Source organism: Aquarana catesbeiana, linkage group LG11, assembly GCF_042186555.1.
Source record: "Aquarana catesbeiana isolate 2022-GZ linkage group LG11, ASM4218655v1, whole genome shotgun sequence".
In the NCBI taxonomy this organism is placed as follows: Eukaryota; Metazoa; Chordata; class Amphibia; order Anura; family Ranidae; genus Aquarana; species Aquarana catesbeiana.
Window position 1 is genome coordinate 136,314,724 of NC_133334.1, and position 25,480 is coordinate 136,340,203.

Here is a 25,480-nt window from a genome sequence, read left to right on the forward strand (position 1 = left end):
TAAAAGTTTGTCGCCATTCCACGAGCTATTTTTAACTTTTCTGATGTGATAGCATTCTTTTTTTATGTAGACTTTACACAGTGTCCCAACTTTTTGGGAATAGGGGTTGTATGTAAAATGGTTGAAGATTGAGAAGGTCACTTTAACATAATATATGCTGATAACTTATCAACATTAAAGATTCATATATCTGAAAAAAGGAATATTTTTTAAAAACATATTTGAGCATATAAAGTCCACCTAAAAAGAACGTCCGAGGGTCAGTTCACACCACAATTTCTGTGTTCTGGATGCATTTCTTCACGTATGATTTTGATTCATTCCAGTTCATTTTTTCCCCCTCTTTTCTTCTTCATCTCATTTGAGCACAATTGAGGACATTTGTGTTCCTTTGCGCTTTATACAGAAAAAAAAAAAAACACATTCTACTTTTGCTGACTGCACTGGTGTGAACTAGGGCCATTGGAATCCATGTTAAAGCGGAGTTCCACCCAAAAGTGGAAGTTCCGCTTTAAGGACTCTTGACCCCCCCGACATGCCACATATGGCATGTCTTTTTTTTGGGGGGGGGGGGTACCTAGTTTTGACAGGTACCCAGCTCCCACTTCTGCTCTCCTCCTCCCTCCAATCTTCTGGGACACGCCATTCAGGACGCTCGGCGCGACTCGCACATGTGCAGTGCACATCCGGCTGTGACGCCGCAAGGGGAAAACCAAGCAAATATATGTGCACTGTAAATGTTTAAAGTGCACAAAGGCATGTCATTTTTATGAAAGTTATTTTTTATTTTTTTTGTTAGGTAAATTATTATCAACCCTCATCTTTAGGAATACATAAAAACTTTCTGGATCAGGGCTGTGTTTTGCTTTTAATAGTACGGGTTATAGCCTCTATTGGGTTTTTATTGCCATCTGCATATATCTCTACTGGGGTAATTTTTATTGTCTTCCTGTCCAAGTGACAACTGTACCTCCATCTTGTACGCCGGTCTCAGGGGCAGGATGAAAGAAAAATCTTTCCATCAAAATTAAAATGTTTCGTGTTAAAGTGGTTATAAAACTAAAAATATTTTACCTTCATGCATTCTCTGCATTAAGGTAAAAAAAAAAAAACCTTCCAATAGCTGCTACTCCCCCAGCCTCACCCTAAACAATTATCTGAGTCTGGTCTGGATCCAGTGCTGTGCCTGTCTGCAGCAGCTCATCTCCCCTCTCTGCTTTCTCACAGAAGACTCAGCAGTAGCGGCAGCCACTGGCTCCTGTTGCTGTCAGCCAAATCCTGAGGGGGCAGATCCGAAACATGCTGTGTGCGTCTATGGACACAAGATCAAGTGCACACACATGCCCACATAGCAAGCACCTTGCCATGGGGGCACACAAATCAAAGGAGGAGCCAAATGTGTTGGCAGAGAACCCCAGAAGAGGAGGTTTGTGCAAAGCCATTGCACAGACCAGGTAAGTATAACATGTTTTTTATATTAAGAAAAAAAGAGAAGTGTTACAACCCTTTTAAAAGTGAAATGGAATACAGTAATACTGACAGATGCATTGCTTTAATGTCTCTCAGCACCAGTTGTAATGATTATTTCACATAATTCTTTCTAAAATATCATGAATAATGCACATGTGAATCCTAATTGAAGCGTAGAAAACATGAACTTTTAGCCGCAGAGATCACAAAGGCAAAAATTCTATAACTAGAGCAACTACTCATATTCTTTCACTGCAGACTAGTTTGTCTGATTTGAAGTGAGTAGTGCTGATAAACCACGTCTGGAGACACCACGGCCACTACAGGGCTTGGAGAAAAGTGATGCAGTGGGCAATTCCCACCCCCAGAAGCTGATACTAAAGGCTGTTTTATTTTTCTTCTTGATGTGCCCTCATAGCAAGCTGCTTGTTATGGGGGGCACACCTGCAGGCTCGCTCGCGAGCCACACTGCCTGCAGCTCCACTGCTGCCTCAGTCCCTGTGAGGAGAAACAAAGAGCTGAGCGTTGATGCTCTCGGGCTCAGCACTTGATCGAGAGCGGGCTCAGGTAAGTATCTGGGAGAGGGGTCTGGGAAAGGGGAGCCGAACATGACAAGTTTTTTTTACCCGAATGCAAAGAATGCATTAAGATAAAAAAAAAAAACACTTTAGCCTAAATAGCAAAGCAGTTCCTGGGCCTCAATGTGGAACTAAACACTCCTATACTTTACAGCTAAGGAAGATACTATTGTAACCAATGTCTGATCTGCACATGTGATCATCTATGACACCAGCAATAAAACAGTTTAGTTCAGAGCTAACATATGCACAATAGTAACTATGGCAGCTGTCATTCAAGGCATGCCATGTTTTGGGAAGCAGTTAAATTGGTGGGTTTAGTTCCGCTTTAAGCCTCACAGCTGTATATCTGCAGCGTGAGATCATCTAAGACACTGTGCTTTGTGACTGCTAGTTTTACAAGATTTGGAAGAAGATTCCATGAAGTCACTACTGTGCTGCTCATCAGCCTTACTGTATTCTATTTCACAAATCAGTGGACAGGCTGCCTTTATACACAAAACAGCCTTTAGGCTGATAAACTAATGAATGGAGCAGGTTTTTCTACCAAGTGTTTATTTTTTTAAAAGGTGTGCAATATCACAATGTATGGGGGTTTCAAGAATAAAATGGTGTGGGAACATTTATGTCCGTAACACGCTGTGCTCCTCTAGGATATTCTGATTCATAATATCAAAGGAACACAGAGTACATTTATAGTACAAAGATTTTACATATGCATATTATTCTATCAGTCAAGTTGGAATAACTTTTAGCTTATCATACAGGCGATACCATTTATTCAATGTAAAAACAGGAAGCAAACACAATGCCCTTTTTATCAAAACATCAGTAAGAACCTGTTCTTGTTAAACACAGAAACCAATCATAATTTCACTTTCAGCAGCCCTGCTGTCCTAGTGAAGGGCAAATTATTTCTTTCTACAGACATCTATTCTCCAGACACTTTAATAACCAAAACTCTGTGTTTTGCAAAATGCAAACACCGCTGGCCATAAAAGGCTTGAAATCTGTCTGAATCTGCAGCAATCTGAGCTGTGGGTGGCCCTGCCAGTAACTGCAGCAATCAGATGCAGTCACTCTTTATCTATACTGACAGCCACGAGGGCAGCGGCTGTCAGAATACAAGAAGATTCCTCCATTCCTGCGGTTTAGCATGAAAATCATACAGATTACCTATACTGACAAGACACAGACTTTTCACTACCAAAAAACAAAAGGATGAGAAGAGGTTAGGTCCACTTGAAATTACTGATACATAAATGCGACAAAACAAAATAAAAAAGCGTAACACTGTAAAAGAGAACTCAACCATTTCAAAAGCAGGACACGGTTTAAAGCAAGAAAAAAAAAAAAAAAAAAAAGTCACCAAGTCTTGCCAATTAACACATTTTCAATGGAAATGTAGCATAACTTGAAGTTATAATGCTCATACTTAAAAGCTTCCTAAAAGCTATGGATATTTGAAGCACAGTCACCCAAATATTCCTTGCACCTTCCACTTTTATACACAGGGGTTTATTTACTAAAGGCAAATCCACTGTGCACTGGAAGTGCAGTCCCTGTAGATCAGTGAGGGGGACATGCAAGGAAAATAAAAAACAGCATTTTTGCTTGTAAATGATTGGATGATAGAAATCAGCAGAGCTTCCCCTCATTTCAGATCTTCTCCTCAGATCTACAGACTGCACCGCAGATTTATCTTTAGTAAATCAACCCCTATATTACAAATTTGACACTAAATCCGAGAAAAATCTGTATCTTTTCTGGATGTATAAAGGTTGGGGTAGACGTGGAGTCACAAATACTCCTGCAGAGGCACCATCCCCTATGAGTATACAACTATGTTTTTTTTAAAAAAAGGGATTTAGAACAGGATGGGACTTTGACTGTGCCCCGGAGGAGTATAATAAAAAATATACACATACTGAAATTTATAGAAAATTATACAAACTTTATTCATCCGCCAAACGGCAAAATCTTCTAAGAATGAACAGGTTAAAAATAAGATACAGTTTTGGAATCTTGAAGTCAGGGTGTGCTAAACTCAAACACAGTAAAGCAGATATGGCCTACGTGTTTCGCAGACAATTGCGCTTCGTCAGGGCCTTGAGGGTAGCAGCCCAGTGGATATCGTATAAATTCTAGAGATATCAATGCACAAAAAAAAAAAAAAAGAAAAAAAGTTACTTATATATTGTTCATTGATATCTTTAGAATTTATACGATAGCCACTGTGCTGCTACCCTCAAGGCCCTGACGAAGGCTACAAAACACCTCAATGTTGGTATTATTTTTAAACCTTGGGGCTCATTCAGATGTGTGGCCAGGCAGTTGAGCCTCAGTTTTATCGCCCCTCGCCCACCTAAACAAGGGCCGTGATGCTTTGCGGCAAAAATTGAATTCAGCGGACAGTACCAATGCCAAACGCAATCCATTCAAATGAATGGGACCGTGCTGCAACAGCCCTGCAACCGTGTAAAATGCATGTGGTTGTGACGTAGTAGGTTGGCATTTTCAGGGTTAAAACAGGCAGTGAGGAGGTGATATATCATCTCTGATAAGTGATCCACCACCACAGGGGAGATTTGTCCCATTTGTCCTGGTGACCAATATCAAACAGGACTAAAAAGAAGGGAAAATATAAAATTGTGCGTTTTTCACTGAAAAATGCATAGAGGGGAAATCCTAAAATAGGGACACGTCCCTACAACAGACAACAGTCTATGAGAAGATTTTCCTCACTTTGGAGAGATTTCTTGCACTTTCTGATAGGTCTACAGGACTGTAAATAATAGAAAATCTACACAAGGGGAGAAAGATGATTAACTCTTCCTTCATCTATCTAAAAATGGAATTAAAAAAAAAAAAATGTTAGCTTTGCATATATCTTAAGAGACGGTTCACACCATGAATCGAACAAGTCCCTGTGTGATTCACATGCGATCTGGGTGCCTTGCGATTTAAGTACATTAATTTAGCCACTTGCCGACTACCCCACATACATGTACTGCAGGGCGGTGGCTCATGTGCGCAGAATCACGTACAGGTACGTCATTCAGCACACTGAGTCTGGGGTATGCGCTCTGCCAGCGACCTGCTCCCACTGTGACTGGACACAGCGGGAGCCAATCAGCACCTGGCGATCGTTCGTGAGAGAAGAACAGTGGTCTTCCCATGTGAACAAGGCATATCGCCGTTCTATCAGTAGGGAAGACAGAGATCTTGTGTTTCTACTAAGCAGGAACACGGATCTCTGTCTTCCCACAGTTAGCAACCACCCCCTAGGGACACATTTAACCCTTTGATCACTCCCGGTTAACCCCGTCCCTGCCAGTGTCATTAGTACAGCGGCAGTGTATATTTTTAGCAATGATCACTGTAATAATGTCACTGGTCCCCAGAAAAAGTGTCACTAATGCCCCGTACACACAGTCGGATTTTCCGACGGAAAATGTCCGATCGGAGCGTGTTGTCGGAAATTCCGACCGTGTGTGGGCTCCATCGGACATTTTCCATCGGATTTTCCGACACACAAAGTTGGAGAGCAGGAGATAAAATTTTCCGACAACAAAATCCGTTGTCGGAAATTCCGATCGTGTGTACACAAATCCGACGGACAAAGTGCCACGCATGCTCAGAATAAATAAAGAGATGAAAGCTATTGGCCACTGCCCCGTTTATAGTCCCGACGTACGTGTTTTACGTCACCGCGTTTAGAACGATCGGATTTTCCGACAACTTTGTGTGACCGTGTGTATGCAAGACAAGTTTGAGCCAACATCCGTCGGAAAAAATCCATGGATTTTGTTGTCGGAATGTCCGAACAAAGTGCGACCGTGTGTACGGGGCATTAGTGTCCAATTTGCCAGCCACAATATCACTGTCCCGCTATAATTCGCTGATCACCACCATTACTAGTAAAAAAAAAAAAAAATTCCATAAATATATCCCATCGTTTGTAGATGCTGTAACTTTTGCTCAAACTATTACTATACGCTTATTGGAATTTTTTTTACCAAAAACATGTAGTAGGATACATATTGGCCTAAACAGATGAAGAAATTTGATTTTTTTATTGGATATGTTTTATAGCAAAAAGTAAAAAAATATTGTTGTTTTTTCAAAAATGTCTGTCTTTTTTTGTTTATAGTGCAAAAAGAGGCAATCAAATACCACCAAAAGAAAGCTCTATTTGTGGGAAAAAGGGAAATACATTTTATTTGTACAGCGTCACAGGACAGCGCAATTGTCAGTTAACGTAAGGCAGTGCCGTATCGCAAAAAATGGCCTGGTCATGAAGGGGATAAAACCATCCAGGGGTGAAGTGGTAATTGGGCTAAATATCGTACTGGACTGCACTAGTCCATGCACTACTTTACAAAACACACAGAGGCTGGATTGCATGGTACTACTGTATCAGGCAATCCTCTGCAAGCAAATGCACGGTGTTTGCGACCTGTATTTGGAATGTCTTTACACTGGTATCTCCTGCAGATCGCAAGTGCAGTACGTTTTAAACGCGGTGCAGGAAAAACGCATGGAACGTGGGTTTCCTGCAATACATTCTGGCCCTAAAGCAGAACCAAAGCCAAATTTTTTTTATTTTTGCATAGTATAAAGGAAGGTTATAACCCCTGTGGTCTTTTTTTTTTTTTTTTGCCATCTGTGTCCCATTGGGGAGATTTCCCTTCACTTCCTGTCTTGTAGTCACAACAGGAATTGAGAGGAAATCCCTAGTTGTTACAGGGGTCACCAGATCTAGTACCCCATCGAAAGATTTTCCCTCTATTTCTGTTCTGATGACAACTCAAAATTGGGATTTTCTTTCACTTTCCGCTTGATGATAAATGTAAATACAGGGGGTGAATCTCCCTAAAGGGGGCACAGACATCAATAAAAACTCACAAGTGTTCTAATCCTTCTCCGCTGTATCCAAAACTAAAAAAAACTTTAAAGGATGATTCAACTCACCAGTATCTAGTAATGAAATATATTTTAGCTGAGCTGTCCCTTTTGTGATAAGTCAAAACACTATCTATAGCAAACATCACAAAGCTGAACTCCAGGAAGTTATAAAAAGAAAACACCAATTCTTGCAGTAATGTGCTTATAAAAGCAACTAGTGTAAGTGCATACATTTGACTTGGTACTCAGCTCCCAGGTAATTGGACTGAAAAAAGCAAAAATTCCCCACACTTACCAGCCAGCCTGAAAGCAAACCAAAATGCCCGCCTAACAACTCATGATAAAAACAGAGGGTTTTGTTGAACACATTCTCAAATATATGTGGAAGCTGCAGTGCCCATGTCAAGGCTCCTCCGTGTACTGCGGTCCTTAAAAAAAAAAAAAAAGAAAGGGGGGGGGACGTGACTTTGGTTCAGATAGTGAAGGTGAGGCTGGAGGACAACCAAGTTCATCGCTAGTCAGAAGGAACCACGACATGCAACTGAGGATATCATCTGGGAAATTGATAAATGGGGTCCATAGACACCGTTTGCAATTCTATCTGGGTGCAGCACCAAAAGTGTCAGCACTTGCCCCCAATTGACATACAGTGCCTTGAAAAAGCATTCACGCCCCTTGAAATTTTCCACTTCTGTCAGGTTACAACCAAAAATGTAAATGTATTGTATTAGAATTTTATGTAATAGACCAACACAAAGTTGCACATAATTGTGAAATTGAAGGAAAACGATAAAATGGTTTTCATAGTTACATAGTTACATAGTAGGTGAGGTTGAAAAAAGACACAAGTCCATCAAGTCCAACCTATGTTTGTGATTATATGTCAGTATTACGTTGTATATCCCTGTATGTTGTGGTCGTTCAGGTGCTTATCTAATAGTTTTTTGAAACTACCGATGCTCCCCGCTGAGACCACAGCCTGTGGAAGGGAATTCCACATCCTTGCTGCTCTTACAGTAAATAACCCTCTATGTAGTTTAAGGTTAAAACTATTTTCTTCTAGTCTTAAAGCGGAGTTCCCACTGTTTAAACATTTTTTTTTTTTTTAGGATGCATTTTTTTTTTTTTTTTTTTTTAGGTTTATTTAGCGCACTCACGTTTAAGATTAATCGGCGCTCGATTTGTCGATTTGATATAGGAATATATCTTATATTCCTGTTTACTGGAAGTTTCCATAGTGCTTGTGGGCATGTGAAGCCCACAAGCACTATCTTCTGAGCTCTGGTGCAGCTGAGCGACCAGCATGCACCTCCCATTCTCGCGCCGTACACTTGACGTTGCCATCACAATGGGCTGCAGCATCAGAAGTGCCCACCCCCGTTGTGATGGCAACGAAGCCCTCGGCGCTGCCCAGTGACTCCTGGGAAATTTTGACAAGCATCTTCCAGGAGCTCTAGCGCCAAAGGAAATAACAACAGGCGCCAGGGAGAGGAAGAGGCAGATTACGAGAGACCCCCTAGCAACATTCATGAAAAGGCAAGTAAAAAAATATTTTTTTTTTCCCAAATGTTATTAATTGTTTTTTATGCAGCTGAATAATGAAAAAATAATTTTAGGAGTGGAACTCCACTGTAATGAGTGGCCACGAGTCTTGTTAAACTCCCTTCTGCAAAAAAGTTTTATCCCTATTGTGGGGTCACCAGTACAGTATTTATAAATTGAAATCATATCCCCTCTCAAGTGTCTCTTCTCCAGAGAGAATAAGTTCAGAGCTCGCAACCTTTCCTCATAACTAAGATCCTCCAGACCCTTTATTAGCTTTGTTGTAGAGGTCGACCGATATATCAGCCGGCCAATATTTGGCCATTTTTGATAATTCGGCATCATCCGATTATCAAACTTAGGCCGATATTTAACATTAACCGCCGTTCCTCCTCCCTTCTCCACACTCAGCGCAGCACTTGATGCTTGCCAGAACCGCTGAGTGTGTGAAGCTGGCACGTAATAGAGAGGAGAGAGGGATCTGTCAGAATTGAGGTTGATGTCAGGGGTGGGCGGGACCCGGCCGCTATCAATCACTAGCCAATGGGATGGGATCTGGGCGGGCCGCTACGTGTATGTGGCCCTGCCCCTTTTCTTAAGCAGCCCAATCATTGGCTGCTGTTTGATAGCTGCTGGGTCCCGCCCACCCTGGCGGGGTCCCGCCCACCCTGACATCAATCTCAATTCTGACATCTCTCTGTTGTCAGTTTCACACACAGTTACTCGGCTTAGTGTGAAACCTGCCAGTGCCAATCAGTGCCATCTGTCAGTGCCACCTGCCACCCAGTGCCACCTACCAGTGCCAACCAGTGCCACGCCAAGCAGTGCCACCTGCCAGTGCCAATAGTGCCATTTGCCAGTTCCAAACCAGTGCCACCTGCCAATGCCTGCCAGTGCCAACCAGTGCCACTGCAAATCAGTGCCACCTGCCAATCAGTGCCACGTGCCACCGCCAACCAGTGCCACCTGCCAGTGCCAACCAGTGCCACCTGCCAGTGCCAAACCAGTGCCACCTTCCAGTGCCAACCAGTGCCACTGCCAATCAGTGCCACCTAGTGCCACCTGCCAGTGCAAGCCAGTGCCACCTGCCAGTGCCAGTGTCATCTGTCAGTGCCATCTGTCAGTGCCACCTGCCACCCAGTGCCAACCAGTGCCACCGCCAACCAGTGCCACCGCCAATCAGTGCCACCTGCCAGTGCCAACCAGTGCCACCACCAATTAGTGCCACCTGCCAGTGCCAACCAGTGCCTGCCAGTGCCACCTCCAACCAGTGCCCCGCCAATCAGTTCCACCTGCCAGTGCCACGCCAATCAGTGCCACCTTCCAGTGCCAATAGTGCCACCTGCCAGTTCAAAACCAGTGTCACCTGCCAATGCCTGCCAGTGCCAACCAGTGCCACCTTCCAGTGCCACTGCTAATCAGTGCCAACCAGTGCCACTGCCAATCAGTGCCACGTGCCAGCGCCACCTGCCAGTGCCATGTCAGTTCCAAACCAGTGCCACCTTCCAGTGCCACTGCTAATCAGTGCCACCTGCCACAGCCAGTGCCATCTGTACTGAGGACATCAAGTGTGTGGTAGAATGACAGGAGCAAGCAGGGAGGAGTGGAGTGGGTGAGGTCTTTTTTTTTTTTAAATCAGCCTAAAATATCGGCCACAAAAATCGGCATCATATATCGGCCATCGGCCGCCCCAATTTCTAAATATCGGTATCGGCATCGGCCAGAGAAAAACCCATATCGGTTGACCTCTACTTTGTTGCCCTTCTTTGTACTCGCTCCATTTCCAGTACATCCTTCCTGAGGACTGGTGCCCAGAACTGGACAGCATACTCCAGGTGAGACTGGACCAGAGTATTGTAAAGTGGGAGAATTATTGCTTTATCTCTGGAGTTAATCCCCTTTTTAATGTATGCCATTATTCAGTTTGCATTGTTAACAGAAGCTTGGCTTTGCATGCCATTGCTGAGCCTATCATCTGCTAGGACCCCCAGGTCCTTTTCCATCCATTCATATTTTTGCCACCCAAATGCATTATTTTACATTTTTCTACATTAAACCTCATTTGTCATGGAGTTGCCCACCCCAGCAATTTGTTCAGTTCTTTTTGCAAGGTTTCCACATGCTGCGGAGAAGTCATTGCCCTGCTTAGCTTAGTATTGTCTGCAAATACAGCTATTGAATTGTTTATCCTATCCTCCAGGTCGTTTATGAACAAAATAAATAGGATTGGCCCCAGCACAGAACCCTGGGGGACCCCACTACCCACCTCTGACCATTCCGAGTACTCCCCATTTACCACCACCCTCTCAATTCGCCCTTGTAGCCAGTTTTCAATCCATGTACTCACCCTATGGTGCATGCCAACAGACCTTATTTTGTACAGTAAACATTTAGGCCCTTTTCACACTGGGACTGTTTGCAGTCGCTATTGCGCTAAAAATAGCGCCTGCAAACTGACCCGAAACAGCCGCTGCTGTCTCTCCAGTGTGAAAGCCCCGAGGGCTTTCACACTGGAGCGGTGCGCTGGCAGGATGGGAAAAAAAGTCCTGCTAGCAGCATCTTCGGAGCGCTGAAGGAGCGGTGTATACACTGCTCCTGCCCATTGAAATCAACGGGACAGCGCAGCTATACCGCCGGCAAAGCGCCTCTGCAGAGGCGCTTTGCGGTGGTTTTTAACCCTTTCTCGGCTGCTAGCGGGGGGGAAAACCGCTCCGCTAGCGGCCGCATACCGACTGTAAAGTGCCGCCAACAATAGCGGCGCTTTACCGCCGACGCTGCCCCCGCCCCAGTGTGAAAGGGGCCTTATGGGGAACTATATCAAATGCTTTTGCAAAATCCAGATACATCATGTCTACGGGCCTTCCTTTATCTAAATGGCAACTAACCTCCTCATAGAAGGTTAATAGAGTGGTTTGGCAAGAACAATTCTTCATGAATTCATGCTGATTACTGCTAATGATACCGTGTATAGTCCCTTATCATGCCCTCCAAGAGCTTGCATACTATTGATGTTAGGCTAACTGGTCTGTAATTCACAGGGATGTATTTTGGGCCCTTTTTAAATATTAGTGCTACATTGGCTTTTCTCCAATCAGCTGGTACCATTCCAGTCAGTAGACTGTCAGTAAGAATTAGGAACAATGGTCTGGCAATTACTTGACTGAGTTCCCTAAGTACCCTCGGGTGCAAGCCATCAGGTCCCGGTGATTTATTAATGTTAAGTTTCTCAAGTCTAATTTTAATTCTGTCCTCTGTTAACCATGGAGGTGCTTCCTGTGATGTGTCATGAGGACAAACACTGCAGTTTTGGTTATTGAAGCCCCCCCGATTCCCTCATGAAGACTAAGGAGAAGAATAAATTCAATACCTTTGCCATCTCCCCATCCTTTGTAATCAGATGTCCTTCCTCATTCTTTATGGGGACAATATGGTCTGTCCTCCCTTTTTTTACGGTTTACATACTTAACCTCCTCCTCACGCCCGCCCACCATCATATGACGTGACGGACTTTGAGCAGGGATATCTGAATGATGCCTGTAGCTACAGACATCATTCAGATATTGCCGTTTTCAGCCAGCGATTCCCTACAACATAAGAAGGATCATAGTGGCTGTTCCGCCGCTTGATTGTTCTTACGGGAGGCGAGTGGGGACGTCCCCCCCGATGCTTCTACCGACTCACCGCTACGATCGGTGAGTCGGACACAGGATCCACCGGCCTCGGATGTTGATCATATGATCATAGAGATTTCCGGCGGACCAGATGGTCGCCGGAGTCTCTATGATCGTCGGAGGCCAGGCTCTATGACGTCACGCCCGGCCTCTGCATTCAAAATAACGGCGCCGCTTCGGCTGGGTAGCTGTGATCGTTTTTTTTTTTTTACTGCAGGCTTCCCAGCCTAGTGGTGAGATGTGGGGTCTTACTGACCCCATATCTCACTATAAAGAGGACCTGTCATGTCATATTCCTATTACAAGGGATGTTTACATTCCTTGTAATAGGAATCAAAGTGATCTAATTTTTTTTTCAAAAAAGTGTCAAAATAAAAAAAAAAAAAAAGAAAGTATAATTAACAATAAAACCAAAAAAAAAATTTTAAAGTGCCCCTGTCCCCGTGTGCTCGCACGCAGAAGCGAACACATACATAAGTCCCGCCCACATATGAAAACAGTGTTCAAACCATACATGTGAGGTATCGACGTGAACACTGGAGCGAGAGCAATCATTTTGTCCCTAGACCTCCTATAACTCAAAACATGTAACCAGTAAAAAAATTTCAAGCGTCACCTATGGGGATTTTTAAGTGCCAAACTTTGGCACAATTCCACTAGCGTGTCCAATTTTGAAGTGTGACATGTTAGGTATCTATTTACTCTGCGTAACTTCATCTTTCACAATATACAAAAACATTGGGCTAACTTTACTGTTTTGTTTTTTTTTTAAAGCACAAAACAGTTTTTTTCCCCCAAAAAAACACATTCGAAAAATTGCTTCGCAAATACCATGCAAGATAAAAAGTTGCAATAACCGCCATTGTATTCACTAGGGTCTTTGATAAAAATATATATATAAAGTTTGGGGGTTCTATGTAATTTTCTAGCAAAAAAATATGATTTTTACATGTAGGGGAGAAATGTCAGAATAGGCCTGGGTGGCAAGTGGTTAAAGAATTTCTTGGGATTTTTTTTTGCTCTCCTCCGCTATGTGTCTTTGATGTTCTATCTTAGCCGCCCTTATTGCACCCTTACATTTCTTGTTGCATTCTTTATAAAGTCTGAATGCTGATGATGATCCCTCAACCTCGTATATTTTTAAGGCCTTCTCCTTTGCTTTTATATGCTTTTTTACATTGGAGTTAAGCAATCCAGGACTTTTGTTCACTCTTTTAAATGTATTACTTGGATGCATTGGCTAATGCCCTTATTTAATATGCTCTTAAAGCAAACCCATCACTCCTCCGTGTTCTTTGTTCCTAAGATTTTATCTCAATTCATGCTTTCCAACAAGGTACGTAGTTTAGGGAAGTTGGATGTTTTGAAATTCAGTGTCTTTGTATTCCCCTTATGTTTCCTATTTGTGTGATTTATACAGAAGCCAATTGATTTGTGATCGGTGTTTCCTAAATTGCCCCGTATTTCCACATCTGTGATCATATTTTTTTTACAAATAAATATGTGAAATGTGTGGAGTGCATTTGTATTCAGCCCCCCCTGAGTCAATACCTTGTAGAACCACCTTTCGCTGCAATTACAGCTGCAAGTCTTTTTGGAGATTTCTCTACCAGCTTTGCACATCTAGAGAGTGACATTTTTGCCCATTCTTCTTTGCAAAATAGCTCAAGATCTGTAAGATTGGATGGAGAGCGTCTGTGAACAGCAATTTTCAAGTCTTGCCACAGATTCTCAATTGGATTTAGGTCTGGACTTTGACTGGGCCATTCTAACACGTGAATATGCTTTGATTTAAACAATTCCATTGTAGCTCTGGCTGTATGTTTAGGATTGTTGTCCTGATGGAAGGTAACCTCTGCCCCAGTCTCAAGTCTCTTGCAAACTCTAACAGGTTTTCTTTTAATGATTGCCCTGTATTTGGCTCCATCCAGCTTCCCATCAACTCTTGCCAGTTTCCCTGTACCTGCTGAAAAAAAGCATCCTCACAACATGCTGTTGCCACCACAATGTTTCATGGAGGGGATGGTGTGTTCAGGGTGGTATGCAGTGTTAGTTTACCGCCACACATAGCATTTTGCTTTTAGGCCAAAAAGTTCAATATTGGTCTCATCTGACCAGAGCACCTTCTTCCACATGTTTGCTGTGTCCCCCACATGGCTTGTTGCAAACTGCAAATGGGACTTCATATGGCTTTATTTAAACAGTGGCTTTCTTCTTGCCACTCTTCCATAAAGGCCAAATTTGTGGCATGCACGAATAATAGTTGTCCTGTAGACAGATTCTCCCACCTAAGCCGTGGATGTCTACAGCTCCTCCAGAGTTGCCACGGGCCCCTTGGCTGCTTCTCTGATTAATGCTCTCCTTGCCCAGCCTGTCAGTTTAGGTGGACGGCCATGTCTTGGTGGGTTTGCAGTTGTGCCATACTCTTTCCACTTTGGGATGATGGATTGAAAAGAGCTCCATGAGAGGTTCAAAGCTTGGAATATTTTTTGTATAACCTAACCCTGCTTTAAACTTCTCCACAACTTTATCCCTGACCTGTCTGGTGTGTTCCTTGGCCTTCATGATGTTCTTTGTTTCTGAGGGCTTCACAGAACAGTTGTATTTATACTGAGATTAAATTACACATAGGTGGAACTCGATTTACTAATTAGGCAACTTCTGAAGGCAATTGGTTCCCCTAGACCAGGGATATGCAATTAGTGGACCTTCAGCTGTTGCAAAACTACAAGTCCCATTATGCCTCTGCCTCTGGGTGTCATGCTTGTGGGTGTCAGAGTTTTGCTATGCCTCATGGCTGATCTGCTCTCCCTGTCAGCATGAACTGAGGAAAACCGTTTACCGGCACTTCCTGGTTCACGCGATGATCAGCTGTGATTGGTCAATAAACACATTGAGGTGTTCAAGAGAGTGGTTTTAGATGAGCTGAAAGAATTGAAGATAAAGAAACAAGAGGAACCGAAATACATAGAAAGTGGAATCCGCAAATTAACAAAAATGAAGGACCTAGTAATCCGCCCAGCATATAAAGGGGGCGGTATAGTGGCCCTCTCCAAAGAACAGTACAATACAAGCATGAACCTGCTCCTACAAGATGAGGATACCTACAGTCGCCTTTCAAGTAATCCGATGTTCAAGTGTAGGAAAGCACTTGAACAAACTGTCCATTTGGGTCTGAAAAGAAATATTCTGAATAAAAAAGAAGCTAAATACCTTATACCAGAATCATGCCGCACACCCATTAAATATTCCCTCCTGAAGATGCATAAAGATAAGAACAATCCACCACCCAGGCCAATAGTCAATGGCGCAATATACTGACTATTACCTACAACCAGCACTACAAAAGACACAAACCTACTTGCGAGATACAAAACAAATTTTACAAATACTGGAAGATATCCCAAGAAGAGAGGGACCGTAGTGGTTAGCCACAGCAGAGGTATCTTCCCTATACACGGTCATACTACACCATCAAGCGTGCAAAGCCGTGAAATGGGGACTCAGAAAACACACAACCCTATTATGTGCCAAAAGGAAATACTTTGTGAAATGTCTTGACTTCTGCTTAAAAAAAAAGCTATTTTTGGTATAATTGTAACTATTATTTTCAGAAAACGGGTGGTGCCATGGGAGCGAAATTTGCTCCGAGGGTAGCAGGCCTCTTCATGGCGCAATGGGAAGAAGAGAGAGAGTATTTTCCAACACTCCAGAAGGTCTATGTATTTACAGAAGATATATTGATGATCTCTTTATTCTGTGGAAAGGTGATCGAGTACAACTTTTGAATTTTCTCGAAGATCTGAACACAAATGATAGAAACATCAAGCTCTCTTGGGAAATAAGCGACAAAAAGATCACTATTCTAGACCTGGAGATCCTAGAAGAAGATAAAGTACTCTCTTCTAGAACGCATTTCAAGCATGTAGATCGAAATGGTTACTTGCCCCTAGAAGTTGTCATCACAAAAATTGGTTGTACAACATACCAAAGGGACAATTAATGCGCCTAAGACATAACTGCACCCACAAAGAGTCATTCAGAACTCAAGCAGAGAATATAAAAGCAGAGATTTATGGAGAAGGGCTGACAATGAATTCATCAACAAGAAAACAGCAGAAGTTGCAGAGAGGCCTCAAGAGATATGATACCAATCATCTTTGACTACAACGCTCAACATAAGCAAATCGAAAGAATTATCAAACGCCACTGGAGTATCCTGTTGGCAGATAAACATCTGCAAGATATCCTTCCTAGTCTTCCTAAATTTGTTTACAGAAGAGCCCCTACCATTCACAATAAAATCGTAAAAAGTATCCCAGATCCCCCAAGTAGAGGCTTGACCTTCTTCGCCAGTAAAGGTTTTTTTCCCTGTAAACGGTGCTATGCATGTGTAAGAACAAAATGTCCAAATGAAAGGAAAAAGGACTTTACTTCAACGAGCACAGGAAATTCTTATGAAATTAAAGAATTTATCTGTTGCAATACTTTGCCACTCAACACAACAAAGATCCCACGCAATTAAAATTTGGGGGGGGTAGAACCCTATGTGAAACATTGGCGTGGGGTTCATAAAGTTAGAACATTAAGCCAACTTGAAACAAAGTGGATCTTTACGTTAGACACTTTCGCACCTCTGGGTCTTAACAGAGTTTGACCTTAACTGCTTTATTAATGATTTGAAATACTTTTTATTCTTTTGGTTGTTCAGATCCTCCTTTCCGCACTTACTTCTAGCCCTCTCTGAAGTAAATTTTTTATTATAGTACCTATATACGGTTTTTATTTTACTACTTTTCTATAGGTTCTCCTCTCTGCACTCTCCTACTCTCCTCCCTTTTTTTAAACTATGTATTATTATTAGCTAACATCATTTCTGGTGTGTGTGTGTGTATATATATATATATATATATATATATATATATATATATATATAAAATGTTTTACATATATTTTTTATTATCGCCTTTTATAATTAATATCAGCATCAGGTCGGCCTGTGTATGACTTACCACGATCTCCAGTACCACAGTCCACCAATTGTAGAACTCTCCAATAAATACTTTTTTCAAAACTACTACACTATCGAGCATCCCTCTTGTTCCTTACATCCCCCCATGCCCTATTTGCGAGGTTCACCCGTTCCAGACATACCAGGGAGTTAAAAGAGGACGCTGATTGCAAACAGGAAACATACACCAGCAGAGCTGGAGACGCTAGATTGGGACGTTTACCAGGGGACATACAAAGGTTCCATATCAAAGATATATTTATATGTTGTTACCTTACAGCAGTAAGGTAAGGGGACACCCATATATCACGCTTCACAGAGGACAAGAAGCCACCTATCACCAGCACTACATTGCAGAAAGTGATCACCAGCACTTTATTCCTGTTTACCGATATACAGTCTCCATATATGCTGCGCTTTATGTTTTAAAAAGAACTTTTTCACGGACACATTTAATTTATTCACTTATAAAAAGGAATTTTTATTTTTGGATATTTCATCACAATACTTTACTACTGCTTTTATTTTAAGAAGAAAAATGAATAATGTGTGATACATTCATCTTACCTTGTTTTATATATCACAAGAATTGTATCTTTTTAGTGTTTCTAATACAGAGCACTTTTGCATTTTATCTCATAAAGTTTTATGCACATAAATTATGTACAGCGCAGCACTATCTTTATTTTATCTAATACACACCAAACTGAGCATGTGCAGCCTGTCCCCTGACTCTATATTATCAGGAAATATATTGGGGACAGTAAAAGAAGGGGAGGATCAGAGAAGGAAAAACAAAATACAGAGGGAACCATAAAAAATGTGAGGTATCCAAAAAGATACCTTATGTAACTTACCCACTGACTAATTTAGATTAGAAGTTGGGCTCTATTACTAAAACACAATGCATATAGAAATGAGGCAGACAATAAAGACTGCCCAAAGGACCAAAGTCAGTATACAAAATTGCAAAAATTCTTTATTGAAAGCACAAAGAATACTAATTAACGTTAAATATAAATACATGATAGGAACCTCCCACCTTAACCTATAAAAAGAGACATTGTCTTAAAAAAAAAAAAAATGCGGATCAGAGAAGCAAGGATCAAACAGCCTTTTTACACAATGTGTAGGATTAACCCCTTAGGTTCCAAAGTGATACAAGAAGGATGCAGTTACTACATATACACACAGATTTTACTGTTGTGGGTTTAGCAACGCTTTAATCCACAGTGTGCCTTCACTTTTTACAAAGTGGCTGAATCCTTGGAATTCCGCTTTGTTTCCCAAGACAGTTACACTCTAGTCATGCCATAAATGAGAACGATCACAATTTGCTTGTGTTGTTTATGTTAGTTCTGGTAGGTGACCTGTCAAGCCATGAAATAGGTGGCGCCCTAGCTGATCACATGTGCAGCGCCATGGCAACCGCAGATCAAACAGAGGCTAAGATGGCAGCCTCCTGGGCTGTAAAGGAAGGTTTAGTTCTGATTTAAGAATCGGGCACTGGCAGCGACGGGTTCTTAAAGTGGCGGTAGTAAGAAGTGCCCCACGCCTTGGTAATGTTCCTGACATTGGTAAATGTGTACCTGAATCAGGTGTAGGTAGTTCTTCTGGAGACTGATAGTGATCCCAGGGATCCATGGACAGACACAGGTGAAGGGCTCTGATCTCTATGGGGGGGGGGGGGGTGTTCCTGAGTAATGATGATCCCTGGTGTACAATACCTGCCCCTCCCCCGTGCTGGGTACCACACTCCCATCCCTCCATACAGACCGCTCTGTGCCGTGTAATGTGTGCAGCATCTCACCTGACACAGAAGGTCATAGCGACACTCTCCTCTCCTCTTCTCTCCTCTCTTCTCCACAAGTCTTCCCACCAATCCTGTCAGGCTGTAATATAAAAGGCGTTGAACCCACCAGCAGGACGTAGCAGAGAGCGGCCCTCACACCGCGACCCCCCAACACTCACCTCTGGGGTGTGCGCCGTCCAATAAACCATTCACCTGTTACTATAAATAAACAACTACCTCATATTCACAACGCTACATTCCTCACAGCCACAACCGAACCCTACAGCCCGCAGAAACCCCGCCTACTTTCCCTGGGTACACCCAGCGCTTGGGACCAGCGACCGCCCACTAGCGCCAATGCTCGCTGCTATTGGTAGACGGTGACGTCTGTCTGCAGGCACGCCTCCTTTAAGGGAATTTCCAGACTTGCTTTGAGTTTGGTAGCGCCGCGCCGGTGGGCGTGGCATGGTTTAGATAGAAGCTATTTTGTTAAGCCTCGATTGGACGCGCTGGCTACTATGGCGTGTGTTTATTGGTCATAAGAGCTGCTTGTCAGACACAGGCTGTCATTGGCGTGTCATTAGTGTGTACGTTCAGAAGTGAAGAATATGACAGTGCGTGATCCGTACTCACAACAACTGCAAACGTTGTTTTTGTGGCGATTGCACTAATAGGGCTACTGACACATCGTGTATGATCTGTAGTCCACACACATATATAGGTGTGGTGCAGGTAGTATATACATTATATAAATGTAACCGTACACTAGAAGGAGTCACTTGGTAATTTGTGTTCTATTCTTCCACTCCAAGCTCCAGGCTTACAGGATCTCCTGAGGCAGGCCAGGAAAGTCTGTGGTCATTTCCACCGGTCATACAATTATGGTTGCCGCCTCATCCCTTTAAACCTGAATTACACAGGTTCTGTGGCTGATTAAGGTGGTAATTAAACTCCCTTGGTGCCTTATCTGCATTTAATTAGCCTCAGAACATGTGTAATTCATATGTGTTCGGGTTTAAAGGGATGAGGTAGCAACTCTACATACAATGCCAGTGCTCTGCTGGCTGACATTCAAAGGGAATGCAACCTGCCCATCAAGCGCCTCATTTGTGACATGTCCACCAGGTGGAGCTCAACATTGGCAATGCTGCAGCGGCTGCACTCACAGCAGAGGGCCATCAATGAGTACCTGTGCAAGTATCCACCAGGACAGGGTCAGGGGAGCTTGGCTTCTTTTCGCCACGCCAGTGGCTACTGATCAAGGATGCATGCACTGTCCTGTAACCATTTGAGGAGGCCACAAGGATGGTGAGCAGCGACAATGCATGCATCAGTGATACTGTCCCTAAAGTCTTCCTGCTGGAGCACATGCTTCATGGAATAATGGACAGGGCACTTGAGGCAGAACAGCGGGAGGAAGAGGAGGACTTCCTTTCCTCTCAAGGCCCCCTTTACCCAGATAGCATTCCTGCGGGTCCGCCAAACACACAGGAAGAAGAGGAGGAGGATTGTGTCAGCATGGATGTTGAGGATAACACGCATGTCAGGTCACCTAGAGGCTGGGTGACAGATGCACACCGTTGGGATCAGGAGTGCACCGCAAGGTAGTGGACCCTACGGCTGACTGCTGCGGACTGAACCCTGGGAGGTCCAGGAAGCAGGTCTACTGGATCACTGACACAGATCCCACTGGGAGCTAGAGCATAGATTCCCCAGGGCGCGGAGTCTAAGAGCCAGCAGGTGTTCACCAGAGCCTTTAATGGTAAGGATGGACTGCGCTGCAGTCTGGCTCCAGGTCGCGGTCCCCAGGGTCTCACAGCTCACGCTCACGGTAGACTACAGGAAAAGAGGAAGGATGCAGCAGGCTGGAACAACAAGGAAAGTAAGGGACAAGCCAAGGTCAGGGCCACAAGCAGACAAGGACAACAGAGTACACGCCAAAGTTCAGGGTCACAGGCAAACAGGGATGGTCGGGAACACGCCAAAGGTCAGGGTCACGAGCAGACAGGAATAGTTAAAAACAGGCCAAAGTCGGTAACAGGAATCAGATGTAGGAAACACAGCAAGTACACACAGAGGCTAACACACAATGGTTGATCAGCCCTGCTGGCTTGCAGTGCACAGGTTATTATAGGGTTTCCTGATAGGGCCTGGGGTGGGGCCATGCTTAGAGGAGAGGTTACAAAAGCAGCAAGGTGAGAGGCAGCTGGTCTCTAGAGAGGAATACATGGAGACAGGTGAGCTGACAAAGAAACTCTATTGCATAACCATGACAACGCAGCAGTCTTCAAGGGATGGTTTTCAGTCCCCAGAAACCCAAGGAGTTGTATGTGGCTGGGAGGAGGCAGTTACGTATAATGTGATCCTTAGTGACCCAGAGGACTCAGAATCGAATGCCTCTGCAAACTTGCGCTGCATGGCCTCCCTGATCCTGCAAAGCCTGCGAAAGGATCCTAGGATTCATGGTATTAAGGAGAGGGATCATTACTGGTTGGCAACCCTTCTTGATCCACGTTACAAGGGTAAGGTTGCAGAACTCATCCTGCCTTCACAGAGGGAGCAGAGAATGAAACATCTTCAAGAGGCCTTGAAGAAAAGTTTGTGTAATGCATTTCCAGACCCTGGGAGGTTACCATTTCCTGGTGCTGGACAACGTGTTTCTGAGGCTTTGTTCGGTCAGAGGTAGAGCGGTGGAGAAGGTGGCCGGCTGACCGATGTCGTTAAACAATTTTTCAGTCCTCAGCGCCAAAGTCTGATAGGTTCCAGCAACCATCGCCAGTGTCTGCATTATATGGTGCAGAAATATCTAGGGGCAAGAGCAGACTTGGAGACCTTTCCAACAGAGCATCCACTGGGTTACTGGGTCTTGAGGTTGGACCACTGGCCAGAACTTGCTCAGTATACAATTCAGCTACTGGCCTGTCCTGCATCCAGCGTGCTTTCTGAACGCACATTCAGTGCTGCTGAAGGGTTTGTAACGGATCAATGAGTGTGCCTGTTCACAGACTCCGTTGAAAGGCTCACATTTAGAAAAATGAATCAGTCCTGGATCAGCAGCTATCAAGAACCTGATGCTGATGCAACTGATTGAATTTGCTATGGATCTGGGATCCCTTGAAGGCTGCCAATGATGCCTAGCCTATTCCTCCTCAATCATGATGATGCTAGCTTCCAATAATATTTTTGGTTTAGGGCACCACCACCATCCAAGGCCCAATTTGTCTGCCCCTGTTTAACAGGGGCATGTAATTATAATTTTTGAAATAATATTTAACAGCAGGGCCCGTTCCTGTGCCCATCAAGGCTAACTGTTAGGGGTTACAGTGTTCTGGCACCACCAACACCTAGGGCCCAATGTTTCTGGCCCTATTTAACACGGGCATGTAATTACAATTTTTGAAATAATATTTAACAGCAGGGACCATTCCTGCGCCCAACAGGAGTAACTGTGAGGGCTTACCATGTTCTGCCACCACCAACACCTAAGGCCCAATTTTTAAGCAGAGTATATAGTGCAGTCCGTATAGTATATATATACTGCAGTTCAGAGTATATAGTGCAGTCAGTGTAGTATATATAATACAGTTCAGGGTATATAGTGCAGTGTACAATATATAATATAGTGTACTGAAGTGGTTAAGGGAAGCCCTATGACAGAATTAAGAAAAAAATGGCATGGTTTTCCCCCGTCCATACCAGGCCCTTTTGGGTCTGGTATGGATTTGGGGGGGACCCCACGCCATTTAAAAAAAAAAAAATTGGTGTGTAGTTCCCCTTAATATCCATACCAGTCCAGAAGGGCCTGGTATGGACTGGGGCGGGGAAAACTCACCCTGTTTTTTTTTCATAGATTTTTTTTATGTATATCACCGGGATCTGGCAATACATTACAGCCGCAAGCAATTTTAAATGACATTTTTTCCTTTAGAAATGTAGCTTTGCTGCGGTACTGTTCTAAACATGGGGAAAAAATGCGCTACTTTACAGGCAGACTAAGGGGACCCCCCCAGGCTCAATATTTAAAGGAATATTTCATTTTTATTATTTCACTTTAAGCATTCTTAAAATCATTGCTCCTGAAAAAACAGCCATTTTCAAAACTTCTTTTTGCATTGATACATGTCTCCCTGGGGCAGGACCCGGGTCCCCAAACACTTTTTATGGCAATAACTTACATATAAGCCTTTAAAATGAGCACTTTGATTTTTCACGTTCGTGTCCCATACGCTTTAATGGGGTTCGCATGTTCGCACAAATTGTTTGTCTGTTCGCAAGTTCTGGTGCAAACTGAACTGGGGGTGTTCAGCTCATCCCTACTGAGAACTAAGCACCTTCTTCCTCCCTCCAGCCATGTGAGCAGCGGATAGAGATAACGACAGCCTTCCCTCACTGCACAGCTACGTTCTCTATTGCCATCTGCAGTTTGGAGGGAGGAGAAATCCTAATCCTCTCTATCTGTCAGTGTAGAGGGAAGATCAGAGGCCGCTGTTCTGCCTATTTTGTCAGGACACAGGTCCTATTGAGTAAGAACTTAACATGTAATTAATAGCATTATGCGGGACAAAGGGACAGAGGTGTCAATGAGGGAAAGTCCCCCCCAATCCGGGACTGTTGGGGACTGTGTGCTATGGGGCATAGGAGAGTGTATGGGGCACGCATGGAGTGTGCTATGGGATATAGGAGAGTGTATGGGAGAACATGGAGTGTGCTATGGGGTATAGGAGAGTATATAGGTGACAAATGGAGTGTGTTATGGGGTACTGTGGAGTGCATGGGATATAGGAGAGTGTATGGGGGAAACAAGGAGTGTGCTATGGGGTATAGGAGAGTACAGTATATGGGAGATGCATGAAATGTGCTATGGGGTATAGGAGAGTGTATGGGATACAGGAGAGTGTATGGGGATGCATGGAGTGTGCTATGGGGTATAGGAGAGTGTATGGGAGACGCATGGAATGTGCTATGGGGTATAGGAGAGTATATAGGAGACAAATATAGTGTGCTGCGGGATATAGGAGAGTGTATAGGGGACACATGGTGTGTGCTTTGGGGTATAGGAGAGTGTATGGGGCATGCATGGAGTGTGCTACGGAGTACAGTAGAGTGTATGGGGACACGTGGAGTGTGCTATGGAGTATAAGAGAGTGTATGGGGCATGCATGGAGTGTGTATGGGAGACGCATTGATAGGGTTGCCACCTTTTCACCATGCCAAACCCAAACACTTTAGCGGCGCACTGCAATTTTTTTAATTTGCAGTATGCACTATAGGATTATAAAAGACTTGGGACACTTTTGGGTGCCCAAGAAGAGCAGTAATGTGGTGCCGTGATGAACAGTGGGGGTTTTCAAAAGGTCATTCTGTCCCCCTGTACAATCCCCCTAGGTTAGACTCTCCCTCAATATAATCCCCCCAGGGCAGTCTTTCGCCCAGTAAATCACCTCAAGTCAGTCTATTTCCCAGTATTATCCCCCCTAGAACAGTCTGTAACCCTGTACATTCCCCCAGGTCAGTTTGTCCCCTAGTATAATCCCCCCAGATCAGTCTGCCCCCAATACATCCTCCCAGGTCAGCTAATGTTAACAGAGGCTGGTGTGAAAGGGGCAGGGAGGACTGGGGGGGGTGATAAGGGGGACCCCCATCCAAGGATATAGAGACTCCCCTTCATCCCCCTCCAGTTAAAAAAAAAACACCAGCTGGGGGGACTGCAGAGGGATGATAGGGGGGGCCTTGATCACTTCCCTCTAGTAGAAGGAAATCACTGGTCAGGAAGAATACAAACAGCTGCCCCCTCCTCCCTCCTAATAAGGTGAATGGTGTGTAGTGAGTGAAGACATCCAGAGGTCTGTACACACATAGCAGTCCCAGGAGGGGGGGGACTAGCAGAGAAGGAGGAAGAAATCCCCTGCACAGTTCAGATGGCTGGGATGGAGCTCTTGGCGGGCTGTCACTGCTGCTTCTACTCCTCGCTCTGTCCTTCATGTTGCTGAAACTCTCGCTCGTAGCGGTGACGGCTGGGTTGGGTCACGGACAAACATTACTCCTCCTCTGCCCTAAAATCATCAAATAGTCCCGGCGGAGAGTCCCTTGTGCTGCGGCTCTGCCAATTGAACTTTGAACCCCTCTTTTATACCACTCCGCCGGGGCTTTGAAATTGCTGTCAGCCGCAGCACTAGGATTAGTCCTCTTCTGCCCAAAAACCATCAAATAGTCCCGGCGGAGTAATCCTTGTGCTGTGGCTCCCGCCAATTTCAAAGCCCTAGTGGAGTGGTATAGAAGAGGGGGCCAGGACTATTTGATGATTTTCAGGAAGAAGAGGAGTAATGCTTGTGCGGCGGATTGCTGTATAAGAGGAATCTGTTGGAACTGCTCCAGTCCGCTGGTACCCTAGTCCTGTTTCTTTCCCCACCCCCAGAGCTGAGCAGATGGAGCTTAGAGCCACAGTCCGGTGTGAACAATGTGTCTGGGTGTCAAGCAGACTGAGACCTGGGCACATGGTTCAAAACCC

At 44.0% G+C, this 25,480-nt stretch overlaps 1 protein-coding gene across 3 annotated transcripts in view; it reads right to left on the reverse strand.

The window, feature by feature from the left end:
* The window catches only part of CYLD (CYLD lysine 63 deubiquitinase), a 199,279-nt gene extending 179,975 nt beyond the window's left edge, over positions 1-19,304 (reverse strand). For all 3 annotated transcript variants that reach the window (XM_073604979.1, XM_073604977.1, XM_073604980.1), the window contains exons 1-2: positions 19,152-19,304; positions 18,991-19,072 (exon numbers count right to left, since the gene is read on the reverse strand). The gene's annotated coding sequence lies outside the window, so the exon portion shown is untranslated. The remainder of the gene's footprint in view (positions 1-18,990; positions 19,073-19,151) is intronic.
* Positions 19,305-25,480: the final 6,176 nt, after the last annotated feature.